Genomic DNA, 22,847 nt, shown 5'->3' on the forward strand with positions numbered 1-22,847 from the left:
ACAACATTACCAAAATCAAAAAACTATTTTTGTTGAATATTTATTAAGCATCAATTATACTATTTCTAAATGTAAAAATTGCTTTTTGGGGAACCAAGATAGCTGCCTATAACCATTCTTATTTTATAGATAGGAAATGAAGGCAAGGAAGGAAAAAGTAATTATCCATTCATATATTGGGTATGTGGTACCTATGATGAACACTATGAAGGCTTCCATTGTTGCATATTATATATTGTCTGTTCTTTGATATTACAATGCTACTTTTTTGTTACTCTAATGGGGAGCTCAGAAAGCTGGCTTCTAAGTTTGGTTCTGCTACTAGCTAGCTGAACCATGGACAAATCAGATCACCTCTTGGGATGTTGGTTTCCTTATTTGTGAGATGAAAGGGATTGGACAATAGACCTCTAAAGTTCTCTCTAGTTGTAATGATTTGACAGTCCTTGCCATTTGCCATACCACTTTTCTCCATTGCAATGCCAATTCCTGAAGGATATCATTCTGGCCTTTAAATGATCTCCTCAGCTAGTATATCCCATTGGTCTAACTCTTTAAGTGCCATCTTACATGAAGGCTGAAGAATGGTCATCTCAACTTCAGTATATCTAAAGCCCAGCTTGTACACTTCCTCAATTTTAGGGAAAATATTTCAATAGCTGTCTTTTTACCTGGAATGGATTTTGACCATTCCCTGTAGCATCCACTCCCACCATTAAAGTCTTTGTCTTTCTTCAAGGTCCTATTCTCATATTATGTCCCCCAAGAAAGTGTTCCTGACACAACTAGATTAAATATTATCTTTATTTCTCATATACTTGAACTCTTATTGGCTCTTGAATTACTTGTTCAGTTATTTCAGTCATGCCCAATGCTTGGTGACCCCATTGGGAGTTTTCTTAGAAAAAATACTTGCCATTTCCTTCTCCAGTTTATTTTATAGATGAGGAAACTGAGGCAAATATGAGGCATGACTTGCCTAGAATGAAATAGTTAATAATTATCTTAGGCTGGATTTGCACTCAAGTCTTCCAAGTTCAATGCTTTTTCCACTGTGCCACTCATTTACCCTCTCTCAAATAATAGTAGCATATATATAATTATAAGTTTGTTGAGAACAAGGTCTGTTGGGCCTGCAGTATCTTATACATAGCAGACCTTTAAGTATGTTGGACAAGTCACTCTCTCATTCTCAGTTTCTTTATCTGTGAAATGAGGGAGTGAGAGTAGATGACATCAAGAGTTTTCTTTATTGCTCCATTAACGCTAGGATGCCATTTTCTTTGATAATTCAAAAAGCTATCATTTCATTGGTTTTGGCTCATTCTTCATATTCTCAAATGAAGCCTTCTCTCTATCTCCATAGACCATAAGATCCTAGGTGTGGAACAAGGAAACACCTCAGAGACCATAATTTAATGAGATGCTATGAGTCTTGCTCCTTCTCCCAAGAGATAACGTCATATTATCCAAAGACCTCTCTGAACTTAGCCAGCTTTGTTTTTTGGGTTTTTTTTTTTTTAAACAAAACAAAAAACTGCAATCTGCCACAGATACTCAACTTGAAGCCATTCCTCTGAATGGAACTTGCCAAACCTTGGACTCTGCCATCATAACCTTTCATGAGCCAGGGTCACCTCCAAGTGAAGATGAGGCACCAAGATAGGATTTCAGTGGAGTATGGAATATTGCACTCCCCTCATTTGCTTCAATGGTTAAAATAGAGCAACTAGAGTTTCTGATCACCATCTATTCCCCTACCTTTTGCCCTAAAATACTTTTGATTATTAAATGAAAATTTGTCATTTAAGATTCTGAAACTAAATTTTACTATATGGCTGGGCATAACTAAAGTTCATTTTGGTGTTTAAGAAATCCTAAATCTCTGTAGTAGAGAGAATGCTGGACTTAGCAGAAGACTTGGATATTCTCCTGCTTTAAAAACTTTCCATCAAAAAATAAAACCAAACCCAAAATATCCCCCCCCAAAAATGTAATATCACTGTGACTGTGGGCAAGTTGCTAGCTCTTTGATTCCCAGTTTGCTCATCTGTCAAATGGGGAATATAAGTTTACCTACTTTACTGGATTTATGAGAGAAATGAAAGTAATAATATTGGTAAAACAAAAACAAGCATTGATTGCTCTTTTTGCTATCTGAAAGGTATTGTCTTAAGTTCTGGGAATAGGAAGACCCAAAACCTTAAAGTTTAAATGCAAGTGATTTGGATCTATCATGATGAGTAGAGGAGAAAAATGTAGCTCATTATAATCTGATCACTAATTTAAAAAAATCAAATTTCTGTCATTCAGTAGAAATATACACCAAATGAGATTCAGAGGATTAATGTGTGAAGGAAATACCTGTGTTAAATCCATCTATTTAGTATGGCCTGTCATAAATGAAAAACTTTATTGTTTCACCAAGGGTCAGGAACCTTGGTGAAAGAGAAAATAATGAAGCTGAAAGGCAACTCTCAGTTTCTCTTCTTTTCACTTTTGTTTCTTTGTTTAGTTGGTTTTTTTAGCTGCTTCCTCACTCCTGCTGAATTTCCTCCCTGCCATCTTTTTGGAGTAGCCAAGAGAAATCCTTTTATTTGTCCCTGAAGGTTGTGCCTCCTGCTGCAGCAGGGCTGTTTCAGCAGCCCCGGGATTGAGCATCCAAGCTAGCATCAGGTGTCACAGTGGCCCAGCCCTCAGAGCTAATGGCAGCTGTGCTTTCCCTGGAGGAAAAGTCATAGACAGTCTATGCTTTGTCCTTACTAGGGCATGTCTGAATTAAAACTGAAGCCGAAACATTTGGCTTAGGAAGTTGTAGCATTTGCCTCATCTGTTGATATATAGCCCTGACTGTGCCCACAGAGACATGCGCACACATAGTGGAATGAACAGATGAAAGGTGGGATGCATGTGTTTCAGCCTCCATTTTAAATTCAGACATGTTCTGGTAAAAACAAAGCTCAGGCTTTGTAGTGGTGCATTCCTAAGAAAAGCACAACTAATCAGTGCAGGGGAACTCCCCACACTCCTTCTACTCACCTACATTGGAAACTCCTTTTAGTCTTAGAAAATTGCCTGGGAACACTTAGAGATTGTGACTTGCTTAAGGTCACAGAGCTAGTTAGTACATGACAAAAGTAGAATCTGACTCTAGAGATTCTTTCTCTTTCTTTCTTCCTTCTTTCCTCCCTCCCTCCCTCTTTTCCTTTTTTCCTCCCTCCCTCCTTCCTTCCTTCCTTCCTTCCTTCCTTCCTTCCTTCCTTCCTTCCTTCCTTCCTTCCTTCCTTCCTTCCTTCCTTCTTCCTTCTCAGGAAGAAGTGAGTTCAAATTTAACCACTTACTATCCGTGTGACCTTTATTAAGTCACTTAACCTTACCTATGTGCCTTGATTTCCTCACCTGTAAAATGAGCTGAACAAGGAAATGGCAAACCATTTCTTGTTGTCATGAAGAGTTGGATACAACTGAACAAGAATAATAACTAGGTGGTACAGTGGATGAAGTTCCAGGTCTGTAGTCTTAAGCACACATGTGTTCCTGGAAAGTCACTTCACCCTGTTTGTCTCAGTTTCCTCATCTGTAAAATGAGCTGGAGAAGGAAATGACAAACTACTTCAGAATCTTTGCTAAGAAAACCCCAAATAAGGTTAAGAAGAGTCTGGTATGATTGAACAAGAACAACAAAATAAGTAAATTGGACTAGATGTCTTTTGAATGAGCTTATAATCTTGTATGCATGTATGAGTGTGTGTACATAAAAATACAGATACTTCAGCACAGAAAAGTACCTTTTGATCTAGCACAATAGAATAGCTAATATTTATATAGAACTTTATAGAACACAAATTGCTTTACTTGCTTTTTCTCTTTCGAGATAATCAACAAAGTAGACAAATATGATTTCTATTTTACACATAAGGAAATTGAGGTACCACAGTTAATAAGGGTTTAAATTATGATTCAAATCCAGCTCTCTTGGCTCCAAAAATAAGAGGTATGAAGAAAAAAAAATCTAATTTTGGTTATCTCCATCCTTGAGTCTGTTTTTTAGTCTAAATTCCACAAGGGTCTATCTTCCATGGAGAAGATGTCTTTATCATTCCTGAATCTTGATCAGATGCAACTTGAGACCAAGAAGCTAATTTTTCAAATTCAAAGATCATAGACAATTTAGATTTGGGAGACACCTTAAAAAGCATCTTGTTCAACCTTATTCATTTTATAAATGAGTAAATCAGTCAAGAGAGTAACCTAAATTGTCTAAAATCACAAGATAAAAATAAATGGCAGAGCAAAGACTAAGATCTGGATCTTGACTACGCAGCTATTCCTTTTTCTACTTTTTTATATTCCTATTTGTTGAGGATAAGAAGAAGAGATGGTGATGGGAAGAGGAGAATTCAGGAGTCAAGGACACTTGAGAGAAATTCTCCCTACTACTTCTCTGTTCACTTTCCCATCTATCTCTCACCCACTTGCTATTTACAATGCAAAGTAGTATGGGATTTTGATAGCTTTATTGTGCATATGTCCTGAATGTGAGTATGTCCTCCTGAATGAAATTTAGTTGCTAATTTTAATCAATGCAGGTTTTCAAGATAATAGGCAGCCAAAGACTTTTCTTATTTCCTATCATAATGCAATTATCAAATTAACATTAACATTAGGTAAATATTATTTTTTCATAAAATAATTAAATATTAACATGTCCTATCCAGGCATATCATGATGCTTTTTAATAGCAAGTCATCATAGATTTGGTGCTGGAAAGGATCTATGGAACATCTAACCTAATCCTTTCATCTTTTAAGTGAAGAAATTAAGATTCAAAGAGTCTACATGATTTATATAAGGTGTTATAACTTATAAACTTGAATCTAGGTTGCCTGACTCTAAATTTAGCAATATTTCTATTGTACTGCATTCCTTTTCAATAGGCAGCAGGTATACACAATGGAATTTCTTCTCCAAACCACCTAAACTAGTGATTACCAACCCTAGTTTTGTGAATATAGTGAAATATTTTTAGTTCATAGGATTTCCTCCTCCTCTCATCCCCAGTCCCACACATAAATACATGTACATGGGTCCCACAGAAAAGTTTACCTCAAGTTCATGGTAATTTGTGGATCAGCATCCACTCAAAACCATAACTCATGAGCCCCCTCTTAGTTTACTCTTAGTAAAAGACTTGTTCTGCTCATTTCACTTAACATCAGTAAATATAAATATGACTACCTTTAGAAATCAGTCAGATGACATAGTTCAAAGTTAAGGCATTTAATAAAAAGGCATATTAAGAAAAGTAACAAAAAATCTTTGTCCCATAAACTTGGGCCACATTTTCCATCAATTTTAAATATCACGAGTAGGAAGAATGAAAATACCTAGATATCACATTTTGAAGACAACTCATTTCTTTTATGTCATGGGACAGCATATACCTTCTTTGATATAATGACATTACTCTCTACCAATCCTGCTCCCTATGGACCAATGTACTCTGGTGAGCATCGTGCATAGTAAAAAGAATGCTGAATTTTGAGTAGGAGGACCTAGATTTAAATCTGAGTTTTGCCACTTTTGAGCATTGTGACTTTAGGCAATCTAACATTCCTGGGCCTCAATTTCCCCATACACTCATCTGTGAAATGATGACAGACTAGACAGTCTCCAAGATTGCTTACAGTTCTAAATCTTTGATCCTGGGTTCCTCTTGGACCATTGCTATTCCCCACTAGGTCTGGTATCTCCACTGACCCTTGCTGGAAGTCCTCAGCAGAAAAAAAGGGTTACTTTTTTTTTTCCTCATAAGAGAAGAATTAACTCTACCAGCTCTCTTCCAGCTTAGATTTTAGAAGCTAAGCTTCGCCTCATTTATAAAATCAGGATCCTCACATATCTACATCAAACTAGAAAAAATGTTTTTCACAAAAGCTCAGAGGTTTGTTAGTTGGCTGGGATCAGCCTCTTCTGTGTCACAGAATATCCAGTTAGATAATTTAATCATGGAGGCATTTGGTATCTTTTAAAAGCTTCTTCTTCCTGATAGGATTTTCTTGTTCAGTTGTGCCCTATTCTTCATGATTCCATTTGGGATTTTCTTGGCAGAGCTGTTGGAGAAGTTTGTCATTTCCTTTTCCAACTCATTTTACAGATGAGGAAACTGAGGCAAATAGGATTAAGTGATTTAGTTGGGATCAGTCAGCTAGTGTCTGAGGCTGGATTTGAACTCACACGTTCCTGATTTCACGCCTGACACTTTATCTTCTCTACCCCCATGCAGGTATTTAATACCTTTTCAAACCTTTTTCTTCCTGTATCTAGATCCTTGTCCTGAGCCTTTATTTGATTTAGGATTAGAAAGTTCTCTTTCTGATATCTCCTGACTGCCAACTTGCAGCATCTCCAATAATTTAAATGTGGTTCCTTTCAATTAAATGTGGTTCTGAGCAAACTGTAGCTTCATTCAGCCCTCCAAAATCTTTTTTGAGTCTTGCCAAGCAAATCAGTGGGAGGGGAAGGCAAGAACAATGGTCTGGGCAGGGCCTGGAGGAGGCTATCACCCAGCACCTCAATTTCTTTGTTCTACATTCCTGCTTTTCACTAGAAAGTGCAGTTGGAGACAAACCTCCCAGTCTTTGAGCTAACAAACAATAGGATCATAGAATTTAGAGCAGCCTAGCTGCAAGATACCTAGAAGATCATTTGCTTGAACTCTCTCTTCTTCCTTTTATGGTGGGGAAAACTGAGACCCTCTGATAGGTCAAAAGATTTGCTCAAGTTTATACAGGTAATAGGGAACAAAGCTGGAATTAGCGTCCAGGTTCTCTGTCTTCAAACCCAGTGGATTCTGGACTCAAGGACTCTGGTGAAATTCTAAAAACAAAATTTGTCAAAATGTATTTTGCTTAAAATAATGTGCATCTCACAGAATATACTTTGGTTTGATATGGGGGAGGAATGTGGGTGTCATACAGTTAAACAAAAACTGAGGTGAGAAAATTCCCAAAAGATTGGGAACTTCTGGTCCTAGGTCAGGGCTTTCCCACCTTTATTTTTATGAAGAGGAAGTACTTTTCATTTTTGAAACTTTGCTTGAAGTTCCTTGCTGACAAGGAAGGCCCTTTAGCAACATGGGGAAATAGAGCTCACGTCATTCCTTCTTTATTGGGAATCCTGGCATAACAGCAAGCTACAAGATGCTACAGTGCTTGGGATGTGTGGTAGTTGCCCAGCTTAGGAATCTACTAACCTAGTTTTCAAGATCTACTTACAAATCCCATTTACAGACTAAGGATCTTCTTCCCTCTAAAATCTCTCACAGTTTTCTACTTAGAACTCTTCAAAAGAAGGATCATTATATCAATTAGAGAATCAAACATCTTTTTCTGTTCTCTAAAAGGTATACTAAGTGAGCAATACTAACCGAGAATTGTGAACTAGTTTTTAAAATTCAATATTTTGATAACTATTTCAATAAAATGATTTACTTTTTAATCTACATATTTTATTTTGAATATTTAAAAATATCATGAGAAGTCATCCATAAGTTTTACAAAACTATTTTAAAGGTCTCTCTCTCTTTCTCTGTCTCTCTCTGTCTCTGTCTCTCTCTCTCTCTCTCTCTCTCTCTCTCTCTCTCTCTCTCTCTCTCTCTCTCTCTCACACACACACACACACACACACACACACACACACACACACACACACACACAGAGAGTTCTGAAATTTTATACTGTATACAACAATTCACAAAAAAAAAATCATTTACTGATTCACTTTTCTGGCCATCATAGGAACCTAGTAGCCAGTGAATGGAGATAATGCTCCTAATGGTCAAGAGTACCCCAATTCAAATCTGACTTCAGACACTTCATAATTATATGATCTTGGGCTTGCCCCAGTTTCCTCATCTGTAAAATGAGCTGGAGAAAGAAATGGCAAACAATTCTAGTAGCTTTACCAGGAAAACCCCAAATGGTATCATAATAGTAGGGCATGACTGAAAAAGACTAAAACAAAAACCATGTGCTGAACCCCTAGAGGTACAAAAACAGAAATAATCCACCTATAGGGAGTGAATAGATACCTAGTTACCTGGAATTTCATGATTTCATTGAGTTCCTCAATTTTTAACAAATTAAAAAAATCTGTTTCAGAAAAGGAGATTTTTAGCTATTAGGCAGATTTCAGAGAGCCTTGGGGTATTTTCCTTCCTTGTCCCTTGCAAAGGGACTCATCCTGGTCACTACTTTCCCTAGGTTGCTTTAAAATAAAAAAGGAAAAGCAACTAGACTGAAATGAAATAAGGCCAGCTGGGAAGCACAGCCTTGCTTGACTAGGAGGGATCTGAAATACTCGGAAAATAAAGGGCTCAATTTCAGATCAAGGTAAACAAACGTAATCCTGGCGGCAAGTCTGATGAGATATGACCTTGTTCATAATCAATAAACCGCTTCCCCTTTCATCAGGCAGGGCTGACTTTCAAATGAGTTCATTCCAGCAAAGGCATTTACCTAACAATATTAAAATTTTAATTGATTATGCTGGATTGTCCTGAAAATTAAAACGGCTCAACTTAAAATGTGCTCAGCCTGGCAGTTCTGAAGCCTTTAAATTGGGGGTTGCTGCAGTTATAAACACATGCTGCCACCTACAGGGGTCCAAGGGAATGATCCCAGCCCAGAAGCCCAGAAGGGCTCTTGACCTCTCTTGTGACTTGATTTCCTGCTCTTTGGTTCAGGGATCAGGCCTTTCTCTTTTCTCTACCTACTGCTTTCTGTCTACATCTGTCTTGGACTCTTCACAGGGCAGACAGTCCCAGAAAATCTAAATAGGCTCAGTATTCATTTGGTTATTTTCCTTTTCATAATAGAAAAAAAAAAAAACCCTCAGAATGTTTTGCTTTTCTTTGTCTGAACAAAAATAAGACTGTCTCAGAAATACTACAAAATTTGTGAGAAAACATTGCTTTGTAGCATAGATTGAGACCCCACAGTCCCTGGAATTATTTATAATAATCATGAATCATATACTCAAACAGGCAACTTAGGAATGCACTATTTAAATGGAATCTTTTGGCAAGGATTCTTAACCAGGAATTCATGAACATGTGTGTATGTGATATTTGGATAACTATCTCAATTTAATGGGTTTCCTTTGTAATTTTATACATCTTATGCATTTAAAAACATTATTCTGAGTAGGGAATTGTTAAATAAATTAAATAAGTTCTGAGTAGGGAATAGTTAAAACTAGAAGGCTGGGAATCCATGATACAAAAAGGGTTTGGGACTGATTTTAGAGATATTTTAGTGACACAATGATTTGTTGTTGTTGTTGTTGTTGTTTGGCTGCTTCACCAAAAGATCAAGGATTTATTATATGTTTTATCATTCTAAGTCAAGGAATTTGCTTTACCGTTGGATTCTCAAGTTTTTGTAAATCTTATATATATGCTACATAGAACTTGTGAAAGCCACTAAATTTGTTCTTGGAATAATATACTTATTCCAATTTTTCTTTTCAAAGTTCTCTCTCTTTCTATATATATGTGTATGTGTAGGTTTGTGTGTGTGTGTGTGTGTGTGTGTGTGTGTGTGTGTGTGTAGGTATATATATCTATGTCTATTATCTTATTTGATTCTCACACCTGGTCTATAACTTAAGTGTTATTATTATTCCCATTTTTTTTAGTTAAAGAAACAAGCCACAAATAGATTGAGTGGCTTGACTTGGATCAGGCACAGCTTCTTAATATAAAATGCAATCTGATGTCAACTTGACTCCAACTCCAGTGTTCTCTTCCTTATATCATGCTCGCCCACAACTAGAGAAGAAAAGATTTGAGCTGGGGAGGGCTGGTAGAGCAAAGGATGATAGTTGTCATCAAATAAATGGTGGTTGTCACTTAGCAGAAAAAGGTTTCTCTGTTTTGATTCTCTCTTCCTCTCTAATACATCCCTCATATTACTTCCAGATTATCTAATCATATAATTCTTTTAAATCATGGTACAGTGAAAAAGACACTGGGAGAGACCTGAGTTCACTCCCATCTCTGAGGTTGCTAACTATGTGAATATGGGCAAAATACTTAGCTCCTTCTCTTACCCTCAATTTCCATATCTAAAAAACAAGAATTAAAATACCTGTACCAAGTGCCTGTAGCACAGGATTCAGAAGGCATCAAGTGACATAACATAATGTTTGTAGACCTTAAAGTATGTCTTTGATTGTTATTACTGCCCACTGAATTAAATTCATATTTTTTTTTTGCCTGACAGCAAGACCTTTTACAATCTGATATACCTAGGTCCTGTTATGAAAAAGTCTTTCTAGATTTAATTTGTATTATTTCTCACATGACTTTTCAGTTTCAGGAAATTTAGAGATTATCTTTCTCCCAAACACTCAGAACCTTTGCTTATGTTTTTTTCTTTTTTCTTTTCTTTTTTTTCATTATGTAGAGGGAAGATTCAGATAAAAAGGAACTGAGCCAAAAGGAGTCAATATATATCTCACTTCCCTTCCCCCTCCTCAGAGGGCTTGTTGAAAGAGTACACAAAAGCACAATGAATGCTCAGACATGGGTTGCTAGGGGAAGAGCAATCATGAGGAAGATAAGGGGCTTCTGAGTAGTAAGACCACATAGCTGAGAGAGAAGAACCTGGAACCAGCAATGGACAGATCCAGATCCAAACCAAAAGGGAAAGCTGAGTATAAACTGGAGTAGAGGCAACCCAGCCTGCCAGGGTTATGTTGAGGATGAAGACACTAGAAGAATGAGGGGGTTATATAAACACAGACTCACAAGAAGCTAAGAAAAAGATGCCAAGGGAAGGCAGAGACCCTGGACTTTCACTGAGACCTGGGATTTCACTCACATTGCTGGGACCATTCAAAATATGGCACAGTGAGTTTGCAAGGACTATGAACCGAGTCTCTGGGGAAGAGGGAAACTAAGTTTACTAGATGGGCAGCCATAACCAGTGCTTTGCTAAAGAGAGTTGGATGTGAGCCCTGCATCTTGTTCTCACTTGCTTTTAAATAAAGCTGTTCTATGTTAATGCTTTGAAAGCCTGATGCTTGAAGCCCTAGGTGTGGTGGGCCAAGGGAACAGAAGCCAGGTATTGATTCCTCTCTGAGCTGGATTCACGACTCTCCTGGACTTTCTCCACCAAGCCAAAGAAATCTCTTGCCACTGAAAGTTGCACCGTAAAACTTCACCCACCATCCCTGTGACCTGTGCCCTGATTGGCTGGTTTCTCAGGCACAAATCAGACACCTTTTCATTCCTCTCCAAGCTTTATTTCTGACTCTTGATACTTTCTCTACTGTTTACCATCTCTCCCTCCCAACTTCTCTCAGCTCCTTTTAATAGGATTTATATATTTAATAGGATTAATATATATATACATATATATATATAATATTTTATATATTCCCTTAATATGATGCAAGTTCTTTGAGATCAGGGATTGCTTTTCAGCTTGTATTTGTATTCTCAGTACTTAGCAAAATACCTAATTTATAGTAAGCTCTTAATAAATGCCTGTTGACTTTTGACTTGGTTGTTTCCAATGAAGAATCCTGAGTGAAAATAATGAGATGTAAGGGTTAAGAGAAGACCCTAAGATTGAACCCAGTAGATAGAAGAGAGATATTGAAGGGCTCCATTATTTTGCCTATATGTGTAATGCCTTTTCTCACAATCTTGCCTGTTGTATTCCTATTCATCAGAATCATCTTCTCTTCCTTCAGGAAGCCTTTCATGATCCCTGTTCAGTAGCAACTTTTCTCTTGGATTACATATTTAAAAAATCTTTCTAGAGCAGTCATCATGTAATATCATATAATCAAATGATTTGTTTGTGGTTTAGCCTCCAAATAGACTAAATTCTTTGAAGACAGAGATCATATTTTATATAAGCTTCATTTTCTCCAGTGCTTACTTAATACAGTAGTTAGCATATAGTAGATTCTTAAAGAATTTTTTCTTTTTTGAATTGCATTCTACATAACCTACAAGGCAGAATTTGGACCAAAGAAGGGATAATGAAGCAGATTTCAGCTCAAAATAAGGAAAATCTGTCCAATAATGGAGAGGTTGCCTTGGAAGCTGGTAACTCTCTATCATTGTGAGTATTTAAACAGAGGCTAGAGAATGACCTGTTAAAGATGTGGTAGACCTGGTTATAGTAATGCTTTAGGTAATACTTTGGAGATACTTCTCAGATCTCCCGCAGCTTTAAGGTTCTTTGATTCATATATTTATTTGACCTAAAAAAAAAGGTATTTAAAGGCTAAAATATGTATACTGACACATATTAAACAACAGTGGGATGTCAACTCAAGTAGAAAAAGAGTAGTTTCTCATAATTACAGGCTATTTCTAATAAACTCTATACAGTAACAGTGAATTTTCACAATCTGTATTTCTTGTTCAGGATGGTCTCAGAAAAAGACAGAAAAAAGAACTGTTGGACTTGTAATTCCAGAGACTTCACCAAAATGCTCAATGTGCATTTCTCTAAGACTAATCAGGTCATATTATGTGAGAAGAATGTTCTCAGTATAGAGGTAAAAGCCCCAGGCAAAACTATGAAGTAGCAGGACCATAGAATTATAGATTTAGAACTGAAAGAGAATGAATATTGGGGTCATTTAGTCCAAATTAAACCCCGACATCCCCAAAACCATTTTACAGATGAGGAGAGTATAGCCCAGAGATGGTAAATGACTTGTCCAAAATCATGAAAGTTTTAAGTGACAGAGTTAAGGTTAGAATTTTAACATTGGGATTCCTTTCCTTTCCTCTTTATCACTTATCATCATCTTCCCCTATTTTTTTCCCCTTCTCCAATTAAACCAAGTCTCAGGAAAGATTCCAAGATCAATAATTTACACATTAGTATAAATGTCAATCCATGTGTGTCCTATCTATCCTAGAGAGAATTTGAATCTAAAAGCTTCTGTATAATTATGAAAGATTTTGTCCTTATCAAAGTACTTTTAGACATGCTGGAACAGGAAAAAAAGATATATGTTAGATAGGAACCCTTTTAGTCCTCCTGAGATAGTAGGTGTTTAAACATTTATCAATTCCCTTCATTCTGGACCTGAAATTAAGGCAACCTGAGTTCAAATCGAACCTTAGCCACTTACTATGTGGCCCTGAGAAACTCATTTAACCTCTGTCTGCCTATTTCTTCATCAAAAAAATGGGGGTAATGATAGCATGTACCTTCAGGCTAGGATCAAATGAGATATTTGTAAAGCAGTTTGCAAACCTCAAAGCACCATATAAATAGTAGCAATCATTACCACAAAGCTTTGAGTGATGAGATTTCAACTTCTTGCCTATTAGGTCCTTTCTTCTTAAGTCAGTTTTTAAAAATATACAGTTAGTGAAGAATATTTTTGTGTATGTATAAAGCTAACTAGTAAAATGTAGTGGAGTATTAGATTATACTTTCTTTGGAATAAATGAAAAGATATGCCATCATTGGTTCCACATCCATTTCAGTTCTAACTGTAGGGATAGAGGTCAACTCTGACCATCTCTCTTCTCACACAGAGATTTTAATTAGGCATAATAGCTTTACATTTATAAAACACTTTCATCCAAAAGCTCAAAGTGCTTTTCAAGCATTATTAACTCATTAATCCTTGCAACACTCCTGTGAGGTAAAGAGGAGGTATATATTATTATCCCTATTTTCCAGACAGGGAAATAGAGGACAAAGAATTTCAGCCACCCTGTCCAAGGAGGTATGAGTCAGAGTCTGAGCAAAGAAGAAAGCTCCTTTGCCCCTCTCCACCTCTGACCCATATACCTAGTCTTAACTTTAAACAATGAATATTATATCTTCCTCATGTGAGGGGAACATGGTAGTGTCTGGGGTTTGATAAAAGCCAAACTTAGTAGAGATGGAGCAGCCAAGATTTCCCAGAGATTGGATCCTGCCAAAAACATTTTTTTTGTATTTTTCGCTGGAATTTCAAAGATAGAAGAGAACTCAGTGGATATCTCACAATAGCATGTGCCTCTTAGTTTCATTGTGAGTTCATAGGAGATCATGTATGGAAGTGCTTTCACAAATTTAAGTCAATCAATCAATAAACATTCATTAGGTGCAAACTATGTGCTCAGAGAACTGCTGGGATAGAAGAAAAGCAAAAAATAGTTTCTTTTCTCAGCCCATAGTCCTTTGTGGAAGACAATATTCAAACAACTTCGAACAAACATAATATATACAGGATAAACTAGAGATAATCAATAGAAGGGAGGTACTAGAATTTAACTCCAAAGCACTATATAAAAAATGAATTATAGTCATAGTTGTTATTTCCAAGATTAAATATATTGGAACTAGAATTTTTTTTTTCTCCAGCATCTTCAACAATTGGTTATCCAACTTATACTTGAAGACCCTGTAGTAAGGGGGTTTCTAGTCCCTCCTCCTGGAGCAGTTCACTTTGCTTTTGTGTAATTCTAATTGGAAGGAATTCTTTTCCTCCTTATGTCTAGCTTAAATTTGTTTCTTTATAACTGCTAACCTTTGCTTCTAGTTTTCCCCTTGGAGCCAAGTTTAATCACTTTCCCATGTGGCAATCCTTCAAATATTTAAAAGTATTTATCATTTTCCTTCAAGTCTTCTCTTTACAAGGCTAATATCCCTATTTCCTTCCCAGTATTCTCTTTCAAGACTTCTTACTTCTCTACAGCTATTTTAAAGGAAATTGAATCTAAATATTAGGTCATACAATTTTTTCTACTATTTCAAAAATCCAGAAATAATACCTTTATAAACATATTAAATAATAATAATTAATAATTTGGTCAAGCAGAAATGTGTCTTAAGTATCACAAGTTTGAAAGTTAACAATCCTAACATTTATTGTACTTTAAACTTAACACTTGCCTTTTTCTCCAGTCTCATTTGAATTGGTTAGGTTTTCATTAATTTCATTTAGTTATATAAAATTTGTTTGCTACATTGATTCATATTATAACTTTATTGCTACATTGTTAAATGGCTATGTGTGTATGTATATACATATAAATACACTTGCTATACATGTACAATATATTTCATATAGAATATACAACTTGATCACTATATTTTATTAAGCACCCAAACAAATCTCTCTAAGAAATACACTGGGTGAAAAAAACAATGAGCAAAAGCATCTGATGACATATTTTGACTGTTGTTTTATATTTTTGTAATCTATTACTTGCTAATAGAAAGGAATGGTAGAATATCAGCACTAAGTCTTGCATTTTATGAGTTTATCTGATGCCTTTCAGTGTTCAAAATGTTACATTGGCAGAAAAGTACTGAGTCAGAGCTCACCATTTCTGCTCATGAGTTCTACAAAAAGTGAATTCCATACATGGTCTAACTTCAGTTCCTTATAGCAGTTACCATTTTGTTGAATATCAGATATTTAAGATGTTGATTATCATCATCATCATCTTCATTGTCTTCAACATTATCATACTTTTTCTTTCTTTGCTCCTCCTCTCTGTCTCTCTTCTTTCTTCTCCTTTATCCTCCTCCTCCTCCTCTTCCTCCTTTTCTCCTCCTCTTCCTTCTCTTTCTTCTCTCCTTCCTCCTCTTCCTCCTTTTTAGTGCCTTTAGGCATTATGCTGGGCATGGGGATAAAAAGAAGTAATACCTGTCCTTTGCACTTTGCTTATAAACCAGTTGGGGAGACAGAATACAGATATAAAATGATAAATAATCACAGAGAAGCATATAATTAATGCTAAATGACAAGTGCTATAGATAGCCAGAGGGGGGAAAGAATTGGATTTTGAGTTGGGAAATCTGTTTGAATTACAATTCTGTTACTCACTACCTGTGTGATCTAGGCCAAGCCACATCATATCCCTCAGCCTCAATTTCCTCATCTATAAAAATCAAAGGGTTAGATTAGATGAAGTTTTTTTTTCCAGCTTTAACTCCTATAATCCTGTGAGAGAGAAGATGATTATTGGCCTGTACCATCAGGGAAAACTTAATAGAGGAGTTGGGAAATGAGCTAGTCTTTAAAAGATGAGTAGGACCTAAATAAGTAGAGAGGAATAGAAAAACATTTTCGTGTAGGAGGAATAATCTGAGCAAAAGTGCTGAGGCAAAAAAAAACAAAACAAAATAAAACCAAAAAAAAAAAAAAAGCATAACATCTCTCTCTTTCCATTTATGCCCCACTCAAAAATCCTCATTGGCTCCTAATTGTCTCTAGAAAAACAAAACAAAACAAACATACTTCTCAGACCAGCATTTAAATCCTGCCAAAATCTGGCTCCTACTAGCCTTTTCAGTATTATTTTATATAACTTTATTTTCTCTGAGTCAAATTGAACTGCTAGCTAGCTGGTCCCCTACATACATTCCAACTCCAGCCTTGTACCTTCATGCAAGCATTCCCCATTGTCTGGAATATACTCCCTCCTCACTTCAGCTTCTTGGGAATTTCTTTGTCTTATGGCAGCCATCACTAGGATGGGGCAGAGCAGTGCTAGGGGGGAGGAGAAGGGGAAAAAAAGGGGGAGGGAGAAAGTTATAAGATTATTATATATTTAAAAGCATGAATAAGTTGTACATAATAGATTTGCAGTTTCTTGTGCAATCATCTCTTTTTCCTATTTACTATGTTATGAAAATGCTTATTTTATATCTTAAGTTCAGAATAAAATATAAGAAAAAGAAAAATGGTTTCAGAGAAACCTGTGAAAATTTATATGATGATGCAGAATGAAGGAAAGAACTACAATTTTTGTTATAATATCAATGTTTTAATTTTTAAAAAATCCAAAAAAATAGGAAGTTTTCCTAAAAGTAAAATTGAGGCCCCATTTTTTATTTAAAGCATTTCCTGATTCCTCATTTATCCTACCCCTCTTAGTACTTTGTTCTGCTCAAGTTTACTGATTCAATATCTCCCCAGCAGATTTAAATTCCTTGAGGGCAGGGATTTTGTTTATTGTCTTTGCATCTACCCACCTACTCATCCATACCCCTGTACCTTCTGTGTGTGTGGGTGTGTGGGTGTGTGGGTGTGTGGGTGTGTGGGTGTGTGGGTGTGTGTGTATGGGATGAAGGGTTGTTGTTGTTCAGTCATTTCAGTCCTGTGTGACTCTTCATGACCTCATTCCGGGTTTTCTTGACAAAGATACTGGAGTGGTGTGCTATTTCCTTATCCAGTTCATTTTACAAATGAGGAAACTGAGGTAAACAATGTTAAGTAACTTGCCCAGGGTCTACAGCTCATAAATGGTTTTGAGGCTCATTTGAATTTAGGTCTTCTCCAAGTGCTCTATCTATTGTGCCACCAAGCTGTTTATAAAAGATATAGAAATGTATTTAACAGCCTGGAACAATCTCTCTATTTCTATTGAGTCAAGAAGGGTTGAAGGTGCTAGGTACTAGGTGCAGATAACTGGAAAAATAAGCAAACAGTCCCTATCTTCAAAGAATTTATATTGCACTCAGAGGCTATAACTTGTAATTAGAAGTAATTAGGAAAGATTTCCTGCAGAAGGTGTTACATAACTAAAACTTGAAGGAAACTAGGGATTCAAAGAGGGGAAGATAGAGAATGGGTACATTCATGGATGTCTTCATTTCAGGCATGAGGGCAATTAGTTCAAAAACATGAGAAGAGATGGAATGGAAAAGTAGGAAAGCAGAAGTAGGTGGCTTTGAATGGAACCCGGAATATGCTGAAATACTGAAACTTTCAAGAGCTTCAAAAGTCAAATGGGGGCTGCTAGGTGGAGCAATAGATAGCATACTGGAGGCAGAAGGAACCTGAGTTCAAATCTGGACTCAGGTAATTGACACTTACTAGCTGTGTGACCCTGAGTAAGTTACTTAACCTTGATTGCCTTCCCCAAACAGACAAACAGAAAATGGGGGAAAACCAGACAGGATTTAAATTTTATCCCAGAGGGAACCATGGGAATCATTGGAGCAGGGAAATAGCATGATCTTGTGAAGGATGATGATGATGATGACGAACTGTGATCGAGATATTATTGATAGTTTTACAGATGGTGGATTGGAGAGGAGACTGGCCTGCTCATTCTTGCCTATAACCAACTTTCCATCTATCCCTCAACCTTATACTTTAATAAAATTTGTTCTCTTTGCCTGGAGATACTTTTCTTTTTCACTCATAGAATTCCCAGCATCCTTCAAAGCTCATCTTAATTATCACTGCCTATAGGAAACTCCTTCTGATATCCCCAGTTACCAATGCCCTCTCTTACAACCCAAATTTGTTTGGTATTTGTATTTAATTTTTTTTAATGTACATGTTGTTCTTCCACCCCCAACCCCTTAAAAGTTTGTAAGATCCCAGAGTTAAGGGACTGTTGTGTTTTTGTCTCAACATCCCAAGTTTTGTACAATACCGAGTACACAGAAGGTCTTTGAGGTGTGTTTTTGAACCTATGGCATCACAATGGGTGATATTTTGACTCCCATTGAAGTTGAATTTAAGTGAGGCAGAGTTGTAGAATATCATCAGCCTCACTCTCTCTCCCAGAGTCAGTGAAATTCATAGCAGGACAAAAGTCAGGACAACTTGTGAAGGCCCAAAGTACAGAGGATGACCTTGGCTTCTTTCGTGACTGATCAAGCTTTAAGTGCTTCAGCTGTCTTCATGGCCATTGGAATAAATTGTCATCCACCCATTCCTCCAGGGGGAATCTTCGCATGCTAGCGGTAGATACACCTCCAACTCATTGATGCCTGCCATTTATAAATGTCTGCTGACTGGCAAGCTTGACAACATTCTAGGCAAAGGAAAATAAATTATGGTGGTAATTATGTAACTTCAAAAAAGGAAATGGATAGAAAAAATATCTAGGAGGATAAAATTGATAAGACTTGGTAACTGAGTGGAGAGAAGAGCAAAGGAGAATGAATCAACAACAGAAGACCATTATGAGATAGTAAATTTCCTAAAACAGTCTTTCATGAAAAAAAAAAAACAAAAAAAAAAAACTTTTTTTTTTTTTTAAACAGCAACAACAACCATAACATATTTTTAGTTTAATCAGATGACCTTACGGGTACTTTGGACTGGGACTGGATTTGAGCTATGGTTCAGGAAAAGGCACTTTATTTAGGTTCTAGAAATTGACATAGCACCACAAAGTAGATACATCATATATACTTGTTGAATTGTCTTTCTGCCTTTCCATAATCACCAATGTGAATATATAGAGAGTGAGGAAACAGCATGGGAAAGATACTGAATTGGACAAATTTATCTCGTGTTGTTCCATAAAAATTAGTTTTCGCAGCATAACCAAGATAGTCATTAAGATCATTGATCTGTGATTAATCTATCCAACCAGTGAGTGCTAATGCCAGTTCAGATTTGATAAACTGAGGCTTGTTATTAAGGCTGTAGGAAATGTTTCTCTTCCAAAGAAGTCATTGAGCCCTTTAGTGGCACAAATAAATATCCCTGGGGCATGTGGCTTTTTAAAAGAAAATGAATCTAGAAACATGTATGTGAGGAAGGCAATCAACAGAGGGCTGTGAACTATGTGAAGCTTCTGGAATAACAAAAGAAAAACTGGGACCCTTAAGGAAATGGGCTGGCTGAGAATTATGAATCAGTGAGCCCATTTCTTATAGTGATTAATGATGAATCACTGTTTTAACTTTGGATCAAATAATGGGCTGCATCTGAAAAGCACCATTAATCATCATAAGAATTAGGCTTGTGCCAATTCATTACTTCAGGGGAGACATGTGCTGAACAGTCGAGCAGGATTTCAGGAAGGGGTGAACTTTAGGCAAAGGCTGGTTTAAAAGAATGCAAACATTAGGGGTCTGTTCTCGCCTGGATGGGTGGGGATTTATGAGAGGAGAATAGATCCCTTTATATGGCTCCCTCCTCTGCCCTCCCCTCTGAAAGCAGGACAAAAAGAAACTAAGAGTCTTTTGGCTTCTTGGTATTTGGGGTCACAATGCGATAAATAACAAACATATATCATAAAATTGGATATCTTTTAGTTGCTATTCACTTCACATGTTTGGTTTATTCAAAAAGTGATGATCAATCTACCTGACACCTGGATTTGAGTAGGCCTGGGAGGTCAGAAAGAGTTATCCTGTTGTTTATGTTTGAAGAGTCAATGCATCCTATAGCTTAACTTCTCCTTTACCTAAAATGCCTCTTTATCTTGATAATGAAAACCTGATAGACCCAGATGGAATGGGAGGGGAAAAAAAAAAAAAGAAAAAAACCACCCTGCTCTGTAAGAACAATGGGCTTGGTTGGATTTATAGTTTGAGCTACTTCAAAGCTTTTGATTTGAAAAATGGGGGTTAAAAAGTTGTTTCAGCAAAATGGAAATGATAGACCTTAAAGATAGATGGATAGTTCTGATGGAGTATGCTTACTGAAGTGACCAGAAATGATGGGAAAGCACCTTCCACTATCCTCTTCCCACTGCCCCTTAAACAAATAAATCCAGTCCTTTCCTATTACATTACTCTTAATCCAGAACATCATGGTGTGCCTAAGCAAGAACACAACAGTAAATGTCACAAAGTACTTTGTTGTGGCTAATAATATATGTCCTGTAGGACTATAGGTCAATAAACCCCAAAAGGTACTTCCAAAATGTAATTCAGAAAAGCAAGAATACCATTTATAAGAACATTTTTCATTAGGAGGCATAAGACTGTAGTAGAGTCATCAAGATGATCATCGATCTGAGGTTGTTGTGGTGCTTTGACTTTATTAGTGTAGGAAATCTTGGTCTTGAAATTTTTTTTGACAATGCAGATCTGTAACTTGACTGAGATACATATGAATGAATGAATGAATTGAAAAGCATTTTCTATATGCTTAATATATGCTAAGCATAGGGGTAAAAGCTGAGGATAGATGTGTAGTATACATACATATATATGTATATATATATGTACATACATACACACATTCACATATTTAATAGCTTAAATTAAAATAATGTGCCTCATCCTGGGCCCTGAGACAAATCCAGTCTATTATGCCCCTAATTTAAATAGTTCAGCTTATAATATGTTTTAAAAGCACATGAAATATTGTTTTTCTAGGCTTATAATAAACACATTTATGAGCATATAAATATATATCTATGTGTTTATGTATAGATAGATGTATATAGTATACATATGTGCGTATATTTATATATATGTATATATATATACATACACATACATACATGTATATATTCACACATTTAATAGCTTAAACTTAAATAATGTGTCTTTTCCTGGGTCCTGGATCAAATCCAGTTCATAGTAGCCCTAAGTCATCTGGTTCAGCTTATAATACGTTTAAAAAAACCACAGACTTTTTATATGAAATAGTGTTTTACTAGGCTTATAAAGCACACACTTATAAACATGTGTAGATTGGGGGCAGCTAGGTGGCCCAGTGTATAGAGCACCAGCCCTGAATTCAGGAGGACCGGAGTTCAAATCTGGTCTCAGACACTTAACACTTCCTAGCTGTGTGACCCTGGGGAAGTCACTTAACCCCAGCCTCAGAAAAAACAAAACAAACAAAACAAAACATGTATAGATAGCATGTATTCTATTTTTTAAATTTTCAAATGCTGTTTTATTTTTCCAAATACATGCAAAGATAGTTTTCAACATTCACCTTTGCAAAACCTTGTGTTCCATATTTTTCTCCCCTTCTCCCTCTTCCTTCCTCTAAACAGCAAACAATCTGATATAGGTTAAACATGTTTGATCCACTTTCAGTCTCCATAGTTCTATCTCTGGATATGGATGGCACTTTTAATTATAAATCTATTGGAATTGCCTTGAATCACCTCATTGTTGAAAACAGCCAAGTCCATCACAGTTGGTCATCACATAATCTTGTTACTGCTGTGTACAATGTTCTCTTGGTCCTGCCCTCTTCATTTAGCATCAGTTCATGTAAGCATTTTAGGGCTTTTCTGAAATCAGACTGCTGATCATTTCTTATAGAACAGTAATGTTCCTTTACCTTTATTTACCATAACTTATTCCCCAACTAATGGGCATCCACTCAATTTTCAGTTCTTGATAGCATATATTCTGATGGATGGCTCTCCGGAATTTAAAGTTGAGGATAATCTATTATCTAGTTCTAGCAGTCCATATGGTAGACTACTTTGTACATATTCAGTCCCCAATAAAGACCCAGTTTTGAGTCCTAGGATGAAAGCTCTAAATAGGAATGAATTTATTTCTCCAGGGACTAGGGCTTGGATTGTGGAAAACCAGAGTGTGGAGGTCCAGGATTAGTGTGTAGTACTGGTTTAAGTGAGGAAAAGGTCAGTGATGCTGACAGATGGCATATTGCCCTAGAGAATTGTTGAAGGAGGGAGACACTAAGAGTTAGTTTTTTTAAACATATCTAGAATTCCCCAGGGGCAGAACTTAAATTCAGGTTTTGCTGACTCTTAAGGCTGTTTCTCTATCTACTATGCCACTTTGCTTTGTTCTATTATTACTCAACAACATAATAATTGCTAATATTTGCATAATACTTTAAGGTTACAGAAAATTTTATGTATATCATCTCATTTGATCCTCACCACAACTGTGTGTGGCAGCTTTTTAACTAGTCAGGCCCACAGATCTTTCCTGCCTTCAAAAGTTCCCTTAAGTTAATTTATAGGTCTCTTTACTCATGTCTCATCACTCATTTTTAGCAAAATTAAATTCTATTCAATTTTTGCCTTCCTAGATCTCAGCTTCCCTCCACTGGTTCCATCAACACTTCTTGATGAATTTTCTTCAATGAACAAAAAATACTTGCATCCC

General features: G+C 36.4%; 1 long non-coding RNA gene across 4 annotated transcripts in view; it reads left to right on the top strand.

Moving 5' to 3' along the window:
- LOC141549323 (uncharacterized) overlaps positions 1-22,847 on the top strand; it is a 100,410-nt gene that overhangs the window by 67,587 nt on the left and 9,976 nt on the right. For 3 of the 4 annotated variants that reach the window (XR_012484325.1, XR_012484328.1, XR_012484326.1), the window contains one exon: positions 10,470-13,483. This is a non-coding gene — a long non-coding RNA (uncharacterized LOC141549323). Of the gene's footprint in view, positions 1-10,469; positions 13,484-22,847 lie in introns of those variants that run through there. The other variant, XR_012484327.1, reaches the window with a different exon arrangement.

This window comes from Sminthopsis crassicaudata, chromosome 1 (assembly GCF_048593235.1).
Source record: "Sminthopsis crassicaudata isolate SCR6 chromosome 1, ASM4859323v1, whole genome shotgun sequence".
Classification (NCBI taxonomy): domain Eukaryota; kingdom Metazoa; phylum Chordata; class Mammalia; order Dasyuromorphia; family Dasyuridae; genus Sminthopsis; species Sminthopsis crassicaudata.